Here is a 13,312-nt window from a genome sequence, read left to right as displayed (position 1 = left end):
AATAATATAAGAGCTGTAAATATTTTGTCACAACTATAATTATGTCTTTTTAGACGCTTGATAGATTGTTTGAAAAGTACTAAACAAATACAAACACATAAAATGGTACTTCCGAAATAATATATAAATTATATAAAAACTCATTTTATAGCATTGTATATAATCTTGGAATAACAAAAATATGAAGATACTGGAATTTTTTTTTTTTTTTTTTGGAGGCAAAAATTCAACGCACTCTCATCCCAAGGTGTCATAGACGACACTTTTGCCAAAGCATAGACATCCAACGCACATGGCACCCTTTAGCGTCAAATGAGACACTTCGCTTATAGGTTTAGGTCTGGGGTAGGGTTAGGGTTAGACCACTAGGAGGCGCCCTCTGGCCCATATATATCTGTGTCTCATTTGACGCTAAAAGGTGCCATGTGCGTTGGATGTCTACACTTTGGCAAAAGCGTCGTAAATGACGCCTTGCGATGAGAACGGGCTCGAAAATTAAATATTCAACATCCTAATTCATGGCAAAGTAAGGATCTGAAATCAACATTCAAAACCCCTGCCACAAAAATCACACAAAATAATACATTTCTAAATGCGTATCTTCAGCTGAATTCATTTTAACAAGGTATGTGAACCTTGTCTTAACATTGTTGTTCAGTCTGTTGCCTCCATTGCCCTGTGGACAAATGCACAGGTCACCAGACAACAGCACAACATAGTTCTCTTGGACGCGCAATTGGTCAATCCCCCGCTCCTGGAAGCAGCTGTTGCGCTTTTATTCTGAGTACTGATCAAAGCCCATCCTTAAACCTCAGCCTTAATCATTAATAGTTCCTGCAGAAAAAATGGGACACACCCACAACTAGTTGCTCTCTGAGGTGGTGGTGAGTGTTTTGCATGTCTACAGATAATAATAATAAAACAATTAATATTAAAATATTGTTATTACTACTAATATTAGTATTTTTTATTTATTCCTGGACAATGATACAATATGAAACTACTAAATAAAGAATATTGGATAAATAAATAAAAAATACCAGTACATTACAAAACAGATATGCTTTGTGGGTGTTTTAACAGGGGTCCATCATAAAAAAATTTAAAAAAAACAAGGAAAGTTATATAACTACGACAGTAAGAGCTGGCATTTCAAAGAGTTTTATAAATAAGAAACAGAGATGAACCAGTTCACCCCGACCATGTTTTGATTCACACTCACTTAGCTTTGAAAAGCTCTAAGAACAGCTTGCTGTAATGTCCTTTTGAATATGTATTGAAATTCTTAATGTCTATAATTTTCTGTTTACTTCGATTAGGTATGCTAGCCATTCCTAAAATTTTTTTAAAAAAGGCTTCGCCATATGCGTTTAATCAACATGTGTCTATGAACGTGTGCATTGATGCAAATGTCCTTGGAAAAAAGAATCTGGAGTGCAAGAGTGCACATATGCATTAGGGAATATCCGCACGCTTCCTCAATGTGCATGCTTGCGCGCCTGTACATGAGTGCATGTATGTAACTAATGTTTGCTCTAGGCTGCATTGTTCTCTGCAAAAGAGGAGGCTGCCCTGATGATGCCCTCCCGCTGGCCCAATGCCAGACTGGATAACGGGCGCGAATCAGGGGTGACTGAATGGTGAGAGCTGGCCTTATGAACTCTGGAATATTAGTTGGCCCCTGTTGATTCTCTTACCCCCCTCTAGCTGCTCTGCCCGGTTACACTATGTGAAAAGAGCAAGAAGCGCTTCCACGCCAGTGGTGCGGCCCATATTACGTCAAATAAAACAGCTTTCCGTTCCACTGACTCTTCATTTCATGTGAGTGTCATTGTAAACATTTGTCAAATGTACTGTTCATTTTGGGCTTTGCACTGTGCACTTTGGGCTTAAAGGAGTAGTTCACTTTTAAAAAAGAACTTTTGGCGATAATTTATTCATCCCCATGTCATCCAAGATGTCCATGTGTTTCTTTCTTCAGTCGAAAAGAAATTAAGGTTTTTTGATGAAAACATTCCACAATTTACTCCATATAATGGACTTCAATGGGAACCAAACGGTTCAAGATGAGAGTTTCAGTGCAGCTTCAAAGGGCTTTAAACGACACCAGAAGATGAATAATGGTCTTACCTAGTGAAACGATCGGTCATTTCAAAAATAAATAAAAAAGTTTAAGTTTTATAAGCACAAATGCTCGCCTTGCTCTGATGAGCGTTCGTGACGCTCCTGTTCAAACTCGTTCATCAAAATAAACAAATCTTTTTGTGAGTCATGACTCGAAGGGTCCTAGATAAGACCTTAATACATCGCCTGGTGTCGTTTAAAGCTGCACTGAAACTCTCATTTGGACCTTGAACCGTTTGGTTCCCATTGAAGTCCATTATATATGGATGACATGGGGTTAAGTATTTTATCAGCAAAAGTTTTTTTAAAAGTGAACTACTCTTTTAAGATTTGTGTGTTCAAGAAGTCAGTCCTATGTGAAATACATTGTTATGACTCAAATATGTCTACATGTTACATCATTATCATACACATTTTAAAAATAAAGTTACATGAATTAGTTTCATCACAGTTATGTGAATTTTAAATCATTTTACTACTTAATCTCCAACCAGATATTTCAAACAAACATCCTAAAATGACACGCATAGCTCTGATAATGTCATATATTTCATTGCTTAAATAATCAGGTTATAATAAAATACATTAAGTGCCAAAGCTTTCCTGGAAGACTTTTTCATAAAAACCAATTCCTTAAATTAATAAGCATTCATTAATATTTAAAAGTAAAACAGATCAAAGGGAACTGCATATGAGGATGTTACTTCATTTTAATATTCATGTTAGTTCACAGTGCATTAACTAATGTTAACATAAAAGTTTTGATTTTAAGTGTATACGACTAATGGTAAGTGTAATGGTAAAGTGTATAAGACTAACTAATGGTAACAAATTAAGCCTTATTGTAAAGTGTACCCAATAATTATTAATTGTATCATTATTAAAAATTTTTAAAATTAGAATTAGCAAATTTAATCGAATATAAAAAAAATGTTTATGCAAATGCCAGTAGTTTTATTACTTTATAATAATAATTATAAAAGCAGAAAGAAAAAAGAGAATGCTCATGACATTCCCAAAGTGTAAATTAGATTTCTTCAGTCTTGCTTTGTTTCAGTGGGCTACACAGTGTGTATGAAAGGGTTTGAGACACTCTGGGTCAATTCAGTAAATGAATCTGCACAACATCATCAGCGAAATAGGCATGAAGCCTGAAGAGGCACTCACAACAGATGGAATTTCCACCCCTTTGCATGCCATACAAATAGTATGATGGACGTTACACACAAAACGACAGTACAGGGCCTGTTCGCTATTCTCTCTTGCTCTCAAACACACGCACACACATTTAAAGGAGGCTTGATGGCCGTCATCTGACCTAGACGTATCGGTCGTGCTGCTTTGTGGGTTCCTACAGGCCACGCCGTGTCAAAATGCCACACTCTTGACGGAGGGCTGAAAACGGGTTGGAGGTCGAGGCGACCGGATGAAAACAAGAGGCACAGGCAATCAGCGTGAGGAACACTCAAAAGCGAAGGTGGTCTGTTCTGTTTGCCCCAAGAACGAAAAGCGAGAGGCAGAGGCCCTCTCGTTATTTTAGAATCTGTGGCAGCAGACACTGCGGGCGACAAACACAGCATTCACAATAACCTACTGAGGCATGAGGCGGGAGGCCAACATGGGTGAAAACATTGTGCACTATTGAAAGACAAGTGGCAATGGTGTTTTGAGTGTTTTCTTCCGCTTCAGCGGCTCTAAAAAGATTACGCTGAATGTTTAGGCATTCTCGCGCAACACTAAAACACTCACACGAAACTAGTCTCAATGAATTCTGAAGTGATGGAATATCTAATGCAAAAAAGCAATACAAAAAGTTTCCCAAAACGGAAATGTTTTATTCACTCACCTTAGCCCTACGGTTACATCTTGATTGTAAATATTTGATTAGTGACGGAAAATTCAGAAGACAGCTGTGCCCAAGCCGTGGTGCATACATGCTAAATAAAACATTTAGAACATGACTGTAAGGAAATGCAAAGCAGCCAGCTCTGTTTTCAAGTTCTTCTGGACTCAAGGGGAAAATGTCAGGCATGCATTTGTTGACTGGAGAAGTGACATTGGTGAAAAACCACAAGGCGCTCGGTTAGGAAGAGGCTGACTCTGCATGCATTCTCTGGTGGATAGGTCACCCTCGGGGATGTTCAAACGACCCAGTCTGCTCTCCAAAAACGCTTGAAAATAAATACTATGAGACATTCTGCTATAACCCAAATGGCTGGGAATCTTTACAGACAGAATGCTTATTACTTGAAATGACAAAACACATTTATTTTTCTTCAACTCGTGATTATGTGCTCTGCATTCCATAACGTATGTTCATTTCATACTTTATATACTGATATATTCTGTTCATCAGGATATCGTGAGAGTCTTGAAATGTTTTGCATAGCTTTTGAAATTATAATATGCTATCACATGGTCACATGCTTTTATTCCAACAAAATGGTTTTGGGCAATCGCCTAAATCAAACATGCTGCGTTGGATTAATGTCTAGACTTTCCCTGGTCACTTCAGGGTATGAAGTGTCCTAGTCAGTCTCTGACTGTTTGGCTTTCTTTTAGTTCTTACACTAGAGATATTCGTTTGTTATGTTTTATCAATAATATCATATGATATCTGCTTTATAATGCGTATTAAACCGCTGCATTCCCTTAAGGTTCAAAAACAACTGTATTTGTTTGCATAAGCTGCACAATGCAAGTACACTACCATTCAAAAGTTTGAGGTCAGTAAGATTTTTTGAAAGAAAGGTACAGACAAAACAGTAATCCTATGAAATATGATTATAACTTTAAATAGCTTTTTAATGACTCTTGTAATATATTCCTGGGATGGCAAAGCTGAATTTTCAGCATCATTACTGCTGGGTTACATGATCCTTCAGAAATCATTCTCTGATATGTGGATTTTCTGCTCAAGAAACATTTCTTATTATTATTAATGTTCAAATGTTATTTTGTAACGTTATAAATGTCGTAACACTTTAATAAATTCATTGATAAATTTAATGCATCCTTACTGAAATAAATAAATGAATGATATAAATAGAAATGTGCAATAGACTGGGGAAAACAAGGTTTCAGTCAGTGTTTTTTTTTTTTTTTTTTTTGACACCGGTCACAAAAGAAAAAAGATCTTACATGGGGTAAAAAGTAGGGATACTCCCAAACACAAGTTAATTTTCTCTTAGATAATGCACACCCACCATTCAAGTTCAATTAAGTAAACCAATTTTGTGAAAACTTAAAAAGGTTGGTTACATTAGAGGTAATTTGGGTGTGTCAAACAAAGTTCAAAAAAGCTATGATGAGAACTATCATTTGATGTAATATTGAAGGGTGATGCAGAATGTTCCCTCTAAGGGGCAGCACATAACCAGGTTTTCCATTTAGATCCTACTTTGTATTAAAATATATATTTTGAACGCCATCTGCTGGTGGTACATCACATCGTTTTGCAAAAACACACATGGACAGATTCTACTTATCAGATCATACGGTATGTGCCCTAGACCAGTGGTTTTCATTCTGTTTCTGGTTATTTATATCTATATTATATATAATTATATTTTATATTATTATTATGATTTCTGACCGTTGAAATGTAATTGTACGCAATAAACAGTATTTAAATAAAATACAACAAGATTCTTCTTCACTTGCCTAGGTCATTAGGCCATGCATCTGCTCGAGGTAACGTTACGTCAATTGAAGCGCTCAGTTCAAATGGAAATATATAATTTTTTACATATTTGTAGTTTACTACAACAAAATGCGTGTTTTTTATGAGAGGGGTCAAAATAATTGTGCAACAGGTTGGGCTTATTTTAGGTGTGTGTTTGTTTGGTTGAACATTTGACATAATAAGACTGGCTAACCGAATTTACAGTGCCCTAAATGTTATTATGTTTACAGCTGCCATGCAGTGTAGTTGTCTGTTATGTAACGTAAATCGGTAAAGTCAAAACTGCACGAAATAAAGTTATAGAGTTCACTCGAAAATGTAAATTCTGATATTACTCACCCTCTTGATAGTTCCAAACCCACCTCGGAAGACGTGAAGATTTTTTTTAATGAAAATCTGAGAGCTTTCGTTACGTCCAGAAATTTACCAGCTGCAACTGAAACTTTGATGCTTCGAAATGTTAATAATGAGATCGTAATTTTACAAAGTTTCAACTAATCATGAATTGTGTGGTTTAGTCGAAAATTTCTGAAGAGTCTCGATCGCATATGTTGGAAAGCTGAATTTAAGCTTTTGTTCACATAAACAGAAGCTCAACCGAACTCTTTGTCGCGCGAGAACTCACCTCTCGCTGTGCGAAACTCAAACTGCTGCGCAACACAAGAATGAACCTCATTGGTTCTTGCACGTCAAGCGAACATGCTTGGGCTTCCTTTTAACATAACTGATGTGCGAGTTGACGAATATGTTTATAGGTGAATAAAAGCCTAAATTAAATCTGTTCATAATATAAAGCGATTGAGTCTCTAAAGAAAAAAACTGTTCCAAACTGACCAAACTGTTCAATGGGCTATATGCACGCATAAATTCCGCATTTGACGTAAGGATGCTCGTCCATTTCCGGTTGTGTAGATTAAAGCGGAGGAAAACCGGAGAAAACGGGATTATGGCAGAGTCTTCAATATTTACTGTCCTCCCGTCTTTGAAACGAAACGTACATACGTTTAGATGTAATTTTATATATAGTTATGTTTATTTAATATAATTTTAAAAAGAAGCATAAACACAACGAGGGGTGTCTGTTTTATCTGTTTTTGTGACTAACGTTTCATTAGTATAACCATGGAGTATAAAATTCAATATAAATTCTCGGTATTGCATTGGACTCTACGATCGGCGGAAGTTATCGAGCATCCTTAATCCTTCACCGGAAATAACGCCGTGCATAGAGCCCATTCATGGATTAGTTTTGTGATCTCTTTATGAACTTATGTGAGGTATAAAATGTGTTAGTTCTTGTGTAGCTGTCAATGGAGGGACATAATCTCTCAGAATCAGATTTAATCAAAAATATTGCGTTCTGAAGATGAATGCAAGTCTTATGAATTTGGAAATACATGAAGGGGAGTAATTAATGAAAGAATTAATGAAAGGGATCATGTTGTCACGTTGCAATGCATTGTGGGAATCACAGTACGGAAGTAGATGACAAACTTATGCAACCCTCATAGTCTATACTAAATAACCTGATTATTCTGCCCAAGTGTGTGAACACATTTATGTATTTCACACACCCCACTATAGTTTCAAAGCTCATCCAGAGAGTATATGTTCATGTTATGCCTTTATATTTCACAGAAGGTTTAAATATTGCATTTTTGTTATCATTTCACAAGGTCCAGTTTGGTTCAGTTTCTTTTCTTTTTCCCTCATGCTCTAAATCTGACAGCCACCCTGTTGCCTCTTTAATTCCAGGACCAGGTATAAAGCCTTATTCATCTCTTTCAAGCTTTTTAGAATCCAGAATCCAAAGAGACTGCATCTACTTACTTTTAAAATTGGAAACATTATTTGGTTTGAAAAGTTCTTCTCTCTTAAAAAAAAAAAAAAAAAACCTGCTTTTTACAAAACCAGGCCATGATTGGTCCATCTTCTCTTTTAGTAAATTACAAATGGCTATAGCAGGCTGCAAATGATGCATTTGTACATCATGTACAATAATTTTGGAACAAAGAGCCCATGCTGACAATCTTTGTGTAATTGTGTACAAAAATATTGATTGCCATTTTCACACGAGCATGCGGTTTTATAATTTGTTTTCGTTTCGGTCCACCTGTAAAATGAGCCAGGAGAAAATAAAGCCCAGAGTGAATGGCAGATGGTCAAATCATTGACCAGGACTCTTTATATTTTTAGCAATGCTTCTCTGGCAAGACAATTAAATCAATGAGGACAATGATAGGAATGCATAAACCCATCCATGTGACTTGGTGATGAAAATCATGATTGAATTGAACAGTATAGATGTGAACTATATGTGACACCCCTTGGATAATTTGCAATGTTATTGTCTTGATAGCTTTTGTAATAACACAATGTAGAATGAATTTCCCATCTTCCCACATTGCCTTTGAATCAATCTATGCATCAACACCTCTGTTAGTGATTTTTCTGTCTATAACAGCTGGTTGATTGTGTGATTCTCGGAAATCCTTAGATGGATTTGATTATCTTATGAATTAACTGTCAAGTGTGTAAAAAGAGAGAGCATAAATGCTTTTTGAAGGTCTCTTGTGCTATGAAAATCTTTGCCATAACCAGTCAAATTGCATGCATCTGAATCATAGGTCTGAATATTAGTTCATCTGCAGATCTAGAACCCTTGTAGGCTAATGAGCATGACTCACTACGACCACAGAGATATACATTATTCAAAACTTTAGCTATGGATGTCTATACACACATCAGATCGTGTACTGTCTCAAAAAATACCCATATGGGTTCTGAAACGATCACTGCTGAGTAGTTGAACATGATACCCTCTGTAAAAAATTATATAATCAATAAGTTATGACAACATATGTTTTTGTTTTAAATAATCAAAATAAGTTAAGCAATTTTAGTAATAGAGTTATACAAGATTCAACCCATTTTAAGGCGATTTAATGTAATTGAAGTCGAAATGGCTTAAGTTGATTGTACTTTAAAAATAGACACATTTTATGATTTTAGTCAATTCAGCAATATTCTCAGTAAATGCTTTGGTTGATGTTTTGTTTTCACTCTAAAAAACGATTCGTTGGCTGAACAACCATTACTTATAAAAGTAATTGGATCAAACATAAAAAATTAAGTATTCATAACTTTTCAACGTTTACTTAAAATATATAGTGTGTGTAACACAAAAATATAAGTTACTAGGTGCACTTAAATGTATGTATAAATAAAATTAAAAATACATAAGGCATGTCAACTTGCGTCAAAATTAAGTAAATCTAGCATATCATTTTAAGTAACTATATTAGCCACGTGATATGCAATTTCCCGTGATGCCTATCCAGACAAAAATTTTAAGCCATTTTATTTCACAGCACATGTGAAGACGTTGAGAAGAGGTAAGCTTATTTTTTGTACTTAGGCCTACACATGATCATTTATTGCATTTTTGGTCAAGAAATTTACTTTTAACTGAATTTCAGAATTGCTACAAATTGTGCATCAACAATTAGAAACGTGTTACTTACGAATGTAAACGTTTGTCTACATGTTAATGAATGAAATAGTGTTTTGCACGCGAGTATTTGAAGAGTATATTGTGTTTTTTCAAAATATATGACCATGATGTTGGCTTATGCATTAATGGTGTGTTCACACAGAACGTGAATTTAATTACTTGCGATAGCAGATTACATTCATAGTCAATGCAAAGACGCGAAGACGCATCATTCGCGCCGGGCGTCGCGAATTGGGTGACTCGTTTGCCGCGAAAGTCTTCCTCGGTAGAAAAATTTGAACTTGAGCGGGCTGCGGAAGATTCAAGCATCTAACTAGACGCGACGTGTTTGATGCGTTCGGTTACCAATTCGGACGGCTCTTTCTCCCCCACGGATAGCCTAGATTATAGGCCTACTTTATTAGCGAGTTGTTTTTGGATAAAACAAATGTACCTTGCATATTTACAAATTCCCATATTCTCTATCTATACATGGATTGTGGGGAAGGGGGCTTTGGGCGCGGGTTAACGTTAACATAAATATTACATTCAAAAACACATTGCCTACAGCTCCGTGTGCACAATTTATCATTAAATAATGGCAATCTTGATTCTAGCACAATATTATTCCTAAATGACAGCACCATTCAGTAAATTAAACCTTCAAAATTATTATCAAAATAAGTAAATACCCTTTAAACAAAAGTTTAGCTTCAAATAAAGATTGTAGATCTTTACTGTTTTGCAGTAGTTACTGAAGAGATTCGTTCAAAACCTCTGGACAAAAGTCATTAATTAACTTCTGTTTTGTTTAAATTAATAGATATTAATAGACAAATTTTTATATTTATAGGCATTTAATAATGGACTAATTTGTTACATTTAATTGTTTTTTATTGATTTTTGAAAAAAATAAATATATAGGCCTATATATCTTCTGCCCACCAAGCCTTCATTTCTTTGATCCAAGAAAAAACTGTAATATTGTGACTATTATTATTATTATTTTAACAACTATTTTCTATTTTAATATATTTTAAGATGCAATTTAAAAGTTTTGGGTAAAAAATAAATAATAAAGTGAAATGCTTTATTGTGTGTGATTTGCATGTTTAATTTATTTTAAGACATGTAAGCTGAAGATCTAAAATAAGTTAAAATGGTTGGTTCAACTGATTTAATTGTCTTATTTTTTATATATAAATGAGCTTAAATGTTAAGTAAACAGAACTAAGATTTGTTTTGATCTCACATGGCCTGCACTGTGTTGGATTTACTTAAAAGATATATGCACCATTTTTGCGTCATACTTTTTAAGTAATCCGTAATCATTTAATTAAGTAAATTTTTAACTTGGTATAATTTTACATAAAATAAACTTAAATATTTGAGTTCACGTGACATTCTTTACTTAAAAATATATGTAACGTGATGCATACATTTTTAAGTAAAGAATGTTGCGTGAACTCAAATAATTAAGTACATATAACAAAGATTTTCTTGTTAATTTTAAGTAAAATTATTCCAAGTTGGGATTACTTAAAAAGTATGATGCAAAAATGGTGCATATATATTTTAAGTAAATCCAACACATCATTTTTTAGAGTGTTGATTGATCTTATAAATTAAGATGCTAACAATTGCTATTGGTAGCTAATACTTAGTTATGGTCTAGAAATGTATTAGTGAGACACTAAAATACATTTTATTGGATGGATGAATGAATATTATGAATTTGAGTACCTGAATCATGTCATGGAGCCTTTTTAAATTCACTGACAATATTAAATCAAGCTGTGCCCAACCATAGTAAATAAGTTGAATCAACTTTAATACATTAAGTTGACCCAACGCAAGTGCATTCAATTGGAATAACAGAATTGCACCTTTCCACGATTTTTTTATGTTAATTCAAAGAGTTATTTTTTTTTAGCTTTTTCATGCTTAATCCTTTATTTTTTTGCTTTCCTTTATCACAGTATACAGAAATATTAACTTTTGTGTTCTGCAGAAGAAAGTAGGTTTGAAACGACTTAGTGAGTAAATTATTCTCAATTCATGACTGAATTGTTCCATTCATGAACAGTATAACAAATTGTGATTCTTCATGTTTCAATCACAAATCACATATTGAAAGTTTTGCGTTGTGAGACTCAAGGTATCGATTTCTCCAACGACTATGGTGAATCCCTTTAACAATAAAAAAAAAATGCACTTGTATTACAATTGAAATCTCTATGGAAAACAAAGTCAACTGAATGAATTACTCAATATTTTTGAGAACCTATAATAAAGTGTAATTGCCTTAGATACAAATAGATTGTATCTTGGTTTAATATTTTGTCATGCAATGCATTTCATACACTTTTAATTTAGCTGAAGTGTCCAAATACTAATTAAGCAGCATTGCCTGCTAGGCCATAGTGACATGGTTTGCTGTGTAACACTACAGCTCAATATTTGTGCTGCCTGTTCTCCAATGTTGGCAGATGTTGCAGATGGCAGATAATCCAGAATCTTGCGTCTGGTGCAAGCTGGATTTATTCATGACCATGATACCAACATCTGTCGTGACTTCACAGTAAGCTAGCTGAACACAAGAGAGCATTGAATGTGAATACTCCATCATCATCAAAGAAGAAGAGAGTTCCTAAACCTCAATTAGGGGTAAGTTCAATTTAGTTCATGTTGAAATAAATGTGTTTATTGCATTTTGGTTTATGCAGCTCCAATAGAAAAAAATGTAAGGATGTTGGTTGTGCTTAACAGAATTATGCTAATGCAATGGGCATAACTACTATTTTCAGTAGCAGTTCCTTTCCAGAGTGGAAATAAATGACAGATGTTGATGTTGAGTGTGACCAAAATATTTTCTTTATAAAATAACGGCAGATCATGCATGATTTTTACATGTAGCAATAGTGAATATAGCTTTTAAATATTTTTTTGCTTACACTTTACTTATTTCTCAGTTTAAAATTGTAAATGACAGAACAAAACGTGATACAGATGAAAGAAGTGGACCAGATAGACATAACTGAAGCCAGTAGGAAAAAGTAAATCATATTTAATCTCACTAATACCCTGGGTTTATGTAAAATGCTTGCTATCTAGGTGAATTTTGCATTGAAAATGGTTTATTTGCATTAACTTTAGCGTGTCTTGTTATATTCATATTTCACATGCGCAGGCTTTGCCTAGTGCCCAAATGATCAATCATAGTGAGATTTGAATCATCAGCTTTATCTGTATAGAAAGAAAGAAAGAATTAAACACACAACACATCATTACTGAAACTCTGCTCTATAGAGAACTGCATAAAGGCATTAACAAATGGAATGGAATACAAGCTTACAGCATATTGAATGTTATCATATTTTATGTAAAAAAAAAAACATTCTCTTATGTCATCCCCAAACGCACACACATTTACAATAATCGTAAACACTTTTCACCCGTTTCCACTTACCTCATTCCGTAAAAACGTACACAAAAGTGACCAAATAAAACATTTATTGCACTATATGTTCATTCAGAAAACACATGCTCTTAATATACAGTAGGCCATAAGTGAAGTGGATCATAACCTTTCATCAAACTTATACATGAATTTTTTTGAACAATACCCGTTCTTGTCTTATAACAATTTTGATGAACTTTTTTGATCCACTTCAAATGTTGACTACTGTAATTAACTCACTTCAAATGTTGACTACTGTAATTAACTTGTGAAGTCGTCACAAGCTAAACTCAAAGAGCATGCCTTTCTCCAGGTGCTAACACTATATAGCTGCAGTATTGCTTGTATTTTTGTGTAAAATACCCAATAGAGCATACTGCATATTTTATATTCCACAATGCAATGCCCTTTACAATTCTAAATCATTGTGGCAATAAAGTAATAATATCAAGCAATTTTTAACCTCTACCTTGACTTATTTAAATCAATCTAAGAAAGATATTTTTATGCAAAATTGGGATTAAAAATGCAAAATAACCAATGCTAATTC

The 13,312-nt window shown here is 34.3% G+C and overlaps 1 protein-coding gene across 2 annotated transcripts in view; it reads right to left on the bottom strand.

Annotated features, from left to right (window-relative positions):
* ephb2b (eph receptor B2b) overlaps positions 1 to 13,312 on the bottom strand; it is a 169,259-nt gene that overhangs the window by 154,696 nt on the left and 1,251 nt on the right. Inside the window, exon 1 of one of the 2 annotated variants that reach the window (XM_089125336.1) lies at positions 3,971 to 4,129. The exons of the other annotated variant lie outside the window; for it this stretch is intronic. The gene's annotated coding sequence lies outside the window, so the exon portion shown is untranslated. Of the gene's footprint in view, positions 1 to 3,970; positions 4,130 to 13,312 lie in introns of those variants that run through there. 2 annotated transcript variants of the gene reach the window in all.

The sequence above is a fragment of the Pimephales promelas genome, chromosome 21, assembly GCF_988280905.1.
Source record: "Pimephales promelas chromosome 21, fPimPro1.hap1.1, whole genome shotgun sequence".
Lineage (NCBI taxonomy): Eukaryota > Metazoa > Chordata > Actinopteri > Cypriniformes > Leuciscidae > Pimephales > Pimephales promelas.
Note: the sequence above shows the minus strand (reverse complement) of the source record. Positions and strands in the feature narration are given on the sequence as shown.